Source organism: Lytechinus pictus, unplaced genomic scaffold, assembly GCF_037042905.1.
Source record: "Lytechinus pictus isolate F3 Inbred unplaced genomic scaffold, Lp3.0 scaffold_19, whole genome shotgun sequence".
NCBI lineage: Eukaryota > Metazoa > Echinodermata > Echinoidea > Temnopleuroida > Toxopneustidae > Lytechinus > Lytechinus pictus.
In genome coordinates, this window is record NW_026974140.1 from 10,852,095 (window position 1) to 10,858,094 (window position 6,000).

The 6,000-nt window shown below is 33.8% G+C and overlaps 1 protein-coding gene across 1 annotated transcript in view; it reads left to right on the top strand.

The window, feature by feature from the left end:
• The window catches only part of LOC129260916 (tripartite motif-containing protein 2-like), a 79,419-nt gene extending 75,536 nt beyond the window's left edge, over window positions 1-3,883 (top strand). Inside the window, exon 4 of the mRNA XM_054898921.2 lies at window positions 1,583-3,883. The gene's annotated coding sequence lies outside the window, so the exon portion shown is untranslated. The remainder of the gene's footprint in view (window positions 1-1,582) is intronic.
• The last annotated feature ends 2,117 nt before the right edge of the window (window positions 3,884-6,000 follow it).

Genomic DNA, 6,000 nt, shown 5'->3' on the forward strand with positions numbered 1-6,000 from the left:
TGACAAGCAAAAAAAAAGGAGAAGAAAAAAATCATCAAGTTTCCAGCCCCTAGTGGGTCTCCCCCAGATTCTTCCAGACTGAGTGTGTGGAATATCCAGAACTGTCACATAGAAATGCATTAGACATAGGTTGAAATGATAAATCTATCATGATTGCCATGCAGGCGCACTATTAACTTCAGAATAATGACCTTGAACGGGCCTCTATTTTGCACGTGAAAATCTAACCAAATTGTGCATATATGGAGAAACTGAAGGGCGTCAGGTGGGAAATGAGATATTTGCCATGAATATTGCAGTTCATTTTATATTCATCCAATCACGTCTGGGCTTAGCTCTGGTTCATCTGTCACTCTTGAATGTACGGACTGTTGCATCATGGGATTGGTGGTGTGATTTCTCACTGTTTACTTTCTGTATGTACTATAAAGCCATTATGTTAAGTGAAGAACGTAATGTAGAATATGATTTGTGACTTGTTCATAAACTACAAAACTTTCGCCAACTTAACACAAATTTGCAATATTGGTGCAAGAAGGTCCTTAATGTAAATTTCAGTGTTTGCTATGATAAAATATCTTCTTAGCACAAACATGTATAATATTCAAATTCTATTTCCTAACATGATTCAGGATTAAATTGTGTTTTCAAGAGGTGATTAAACTGTATTCTAGTTCACTCGCAAAAATGAAATATTTAATCAACATTTAAAAGGTTTGCTGGATTGACAACCTTTTCTTAGTGATGCATTTACCACTTTAAATGGTTCGACTGCACAATTAAAATGTTGGATTCAGCTTTATGCAAGGTTGGATAACATTAGGAAAACGTTGTCACTCCTCCAGCCTTTCATATGTTGATTTAACATTTCATTTTTCAGAGTGTTATTTGTAATGGATCACCTTGAAGGAGTTATTTTCTATAGCAGGGCTTAAATGGTTTCAGTGCTTTTACTAATAAGTTCTTTCTTGCATTGCTTATGCTAACCTTTGACCTTTGACCTGGCAATGCTGGTGATGGGAATAACTTGCATGTGGTGAAATTATGCTTCTTGGTGGGTTGACCTTTTTTTCTTCATCTCATCACAGAATTAATTGCCCAAACCCCACTTTTAATTATCGTAATATAATTCACTGTTTTTTTTTTAAATATATAACATCCATTTAGAAATAGATCCAATTCAGATATTTAGTTGGGTTCAGTTTGGGGAATTTAATGTGCTAACTTTAAAAATCTAGCAAATGCCTGCCTATAGATTTTCATTTTTTAACATTTTAACTTTCCTTGAACCCTGGAATTAATTTTTTGTATTTAGATATTTTCAAATTGTGAATTCTTATATAGTAAGCAACCAGTCCTAAAATTGCTTTAAGTGGTTGCAATTAACAACTGTCATGGCAAAGTCGTGTCATCCATCAACATGACATAGTTTTTTTAGTTGTTTTTCTCATTGGGGAAAGCAACATGCATGGCATGCAAACAAAATGATCCTTTACAGATCTGAAGCAAGAGCTAAGCTATTCAGACACACCCTAACTGCAATCTTATTCTTTATTTCTTATATTTTTTTTGCTCAAAACAGGCACAAAAGTTCTGAGACCCTGACAAAATGATCCCTACCAAGGCAATCCAAGCCATGAGACAGCGCCCCAGCATAGATAGGTCGCAAGGTCAAAGGTTATGGGATGAAGGTCAAGGGTGAGAGGTCACACCAGGTCAAGTGAACTGAGCAAGCTCCAGATGGGGACATATCTGTAAACCTACCCACTGTTTGTAACTTGTACATTGTTTCTATTTTATGGTAACAACATATCATGTCATCTGTGCTGTATCTCCAACTAATTCACAATATTGTTCATAGTAATATTGGAAATCAGAGCAAAATATTTGTGCTCTATGACTTAAATTTAAGAATTTAAGGAATTACAAAGAGAATGAATGATATAATTTCCATATCATGGATGAAATCAAATTTGATCAATGTCTGGATTATTTTGCTTAAACACCAATAATGGTATAATGTATTTATGTCATGCTGCTTTTGTATCAATGTTATAACTTAAATCTCAGGATTAATTTCTATAGTAGGTTGACTATATCCTATAATACAGTGTTACTGAATATAACTACTCAGTTTCTGTTTCCAACTCAAATCCATTAATCTCTTGCAATGGAATGGCCCAATTTTTTTTCTTATTTCATATTCATTGAGCTGTGAAATTTTATTTTATAAAAATAATGTAAAGAAATTATCTCAATGTTAAAAGGTAAATGATATTTTTTACCTGAGAAACTTTGTTTTCAAGACATTTTATTTAAATACAGAAGTGTTATCAAATAAATTTAAATCGAAATCGAAACATGAAACATTGGAAGGCAATTCTGCATTTCCATGGATGTTTGAAGTTGATTAAACACAATGGATATCCCGATCAGGGTTCTATGGGCCCTCTCCCACCTTCAGACAGGGGCCATCAAACAGTCAGGCTGGGAGAGGGGCTTCAGACCCCACTTTTTCCCCAAAATGTGTACAAAAATATAAAAATTACCATGATTGTTTCGAAAATTGAAACCGATCCGCTGCCCCTGTTAGGGAGATCTTTACTCCCTTTGTCAAAGTCACTGATCTATGATGCGTAGTGGGTTGGCTTAAAAAAGGGGGAAGGTGTAATTGAATGATCTGAAGCAACTGTGGTTTGTGTTTCGATTTGTGATATTAGCCAAAGAAATTTTATTGAACAGATCTTTAGACAACTCCTTTGGTAAGTTGGTAAGTTGTTCTCAAAGGAGTAGTCTACAGAAGAGACCAAGTAGATGTGCTTCAGACTATTTTCAATTTTTTTTTTGGTGGGGGGGGGGTTATTGACGGAAGTTTGTACCATTCACACTCTATATTACATGGATTTGAAATAAATACAGAGTGGCTGTGATTATTAACCAGTCAAATTCTTTTTTTTTAATTGAATCTTACAATTAATTTTCAGGTCTCAAAAGAGTTAAATTCAAATCTTTGAAATTGAATACAAATCTCAAAGGATTTAGATTCAAATATCCAAGCATATTAATTCAAATCAGATTTTACTCTAGTGTTTGGCTGCTGGGGTCATCATTCAAATCTGCCCAGGGTTAATTTCTAAATCCTTATGATATAGTATGTTAAGCTTTCAAAATACTTGAAAAAAAAACTATTCTTTTTTTTGTGCAACCCTATATCAAGCATGTATTAACCTTAGATTGCTAAATAAAAATGATGTATTAATATGTCCATAGTTAAAAAGGAGTAAAATTTAATCTGAGAAGTGGTCCTGTCAGATTTGTTTCAATTACTTTATTTGTTAATTTTTGTCTAGTGCTAAAATGCTACAGATTTGCAATTAAGATTCCTTATTCAATGTGCAATTTTTATTGTATAATGATAAACTTTGATTCTGTAAATTAAGGTAAAAGTTTTTACCAAATAAAAACCAGCCTTAGTCATTCCATTACTGGTATACATTTACCATGATTATTCCCAAAAATGTTTATTCTGATTTAAGAAAATTTGGAGATAAGTGATGGGTTTACATCATGGTAATACAGTTTAAATCCGCTGTTATTTCAAATCATGTGATATTTATATGGAGTGATCTGTTTCTTTGACCTCTGCATTTTTAATCGTTAAATAGGCCAGTAAATTAGTAACCCGGGGGGGGGGGGGGCCACTTACATTGACGAGTGGATACCATGAGCGACCAAAAAAACATGTAAAAAGGATGTCTTTTTCAAGATAGGGCACGTTACGTACGTAACGTGATAAGGGTGTCAAAAACACAAAAATAATGAAAAAGAGGTATCTATTTCGCTAGGAAAGCTACGTGTTTAGGGTCAAATTTGCGGGGATGATAAAAAAAAATTTAAATGTTTTATAAAGGATGTCTTTTTGCCCCAACACTATGTGTTTAGAGTCCGATTTGCGCGAGGTGTGGAAGCTGGGGCCGTACTAAACCAAGTGGTGTGTAAACTGTAAAGGTAAAACCGAAGACCGACCGTGGACCCTGACAACAATAAGATATCGTTGTACTTGTTTAGGGGTTCATTTAAGGGAATACTTGCCAAGAGTATCGTTTTGTTTCCAATACTTGTTAAGGGTAGGGTTTCAGACGCCAATACTTGATAAGGGGTGCATTTTCAGAATATTGAAAATACGTGTTTAGTGTGCTTTTCAAGACCCCATGGTCGCGCATGGTATCCACTCGTCAATGGAAGTGCCCCCCCCCCCCCACCCCCCGGATTAGTAATCAAATAATCAGTAAATATCTGGAGCATCAGTATTATTCAGATACAGTACGTGAGATTGTAGCAAATTAAAAAAAATGTGTATCATATTTGAAACTTTTTATCTTAGACATTTATTTCAGAAACAGCCTGATTTATCTACAGCATGTTGCATTATTGGCAAGGGGTTATATTGAATTTATTACACTGCACTGTTAGTACTCCAGATTTGTGTTGTAAGAGTAATACACCTTTAGGTGTTGGATTCACACCCTATCATTTAAATATAACACCAAATGCCCCCTGAAATGTGTAATTTGTACAGCAACCCATGGGAGAGTGGATCGCCCACCCCCCTCCCAAATGACCTCCCCCCCCAAAAAAAAAGCCCTCATAAAATTGCTCTGCATACTTTGAAGTGAACTTTTCTGACTGAAATCCTTTCCAAATTCTAATACACTGCATGTTATTTAAGGGTTGTCTAATTATTGTCCAAATTATTCTTAACAAGATTTTTAAATTTGGATATAGAGGCAAACTGCAGAAGGAACAGAGGCAAAACAACTCACATGTACATCCCTAAAAAGAAGAGAATAATGAAAATCAGGGTGTGAATAATTACTGTACCCCCCTCAACAACTATATATTATATACAGCAATTTGTCTTGCAGGTATAAACTGCTTTGTGCAATAGTGATAGTATATAAAAAGTGATAATTAAACAAATGATTATAATCATGTGATTATGATTGGTTAAAACTTATGAATACGTCTAATTATAGGAACATGAATAAGATGGTAAAAGTTTTTTTTTAATCCTACAAATGATTATAAAAGTTAAAGTCCCTATTTCCCAATTTATCTGTAATGCTTCCTGTGTTAGTGTTTCTTTTTAAGAAAACAGAAGAAGAGTTCTGGAAAAGAAAATCTCATGCTGAAATACTGACTGTACATTTTGAGCAATACATCAATTTTTTTTTCTATTTGTACATAGGGTACTTCACTTATATACATTCTTCAATATCATGCAAATCCTTGATCTTCGCATCCAAGCTATTAAAAGATGTACCAAATACAATAAGTACGTTATTGCCATGTGAAATTGTACAAATGCTATGATTGTTGCAATTTGAGATATTATTTATTATTACCATAGTCCTGGTATGCAATTTTTTTTTCAAACTATGTGTTTATTTTAAAGAGAATGTTCTATGAGAGATGTATTGTTTTATTCTTCTTTATTTGTTGTACGTTCCATGACTGATGTAATACATCAGAAGATTGCATCGCAGCAGTAAGAGAAAACATGCTTTTACAACTTGTAAGATTTCTGTGAGATTTTGATGACTTCCTGCGTAACGATGTGCAAGCTATGATTAATGATGACTTTTCATGTTCCAGGGGATTGTAAGAATTGGTCATTGGTCCCCCATTTGTAATGTCTGCATATTTTGGGGATTGGACTTTGTTTTGGGGGGAGATTAGTCATTCATCTATATCCAGCCAAGTTTAATTACAATTATACATTCTTACTTCGTTATCTTTTAATACCCAAATCATTCTTTTTTATCAAGAGCTTAATCAAGAAAAGGGTTTGAGTAGAAATTTTTATTATGGCTTCTTTAAGAACCCTATGTTATTCCTTTTTTTTTTAATGAAGGGGAAAGAAAAGGATTTTTATCAGCAACTTTTTATTATTTAAACAAAAAAATACTTTTGAAAGTCCTGAGGCAAATTTTAATAATT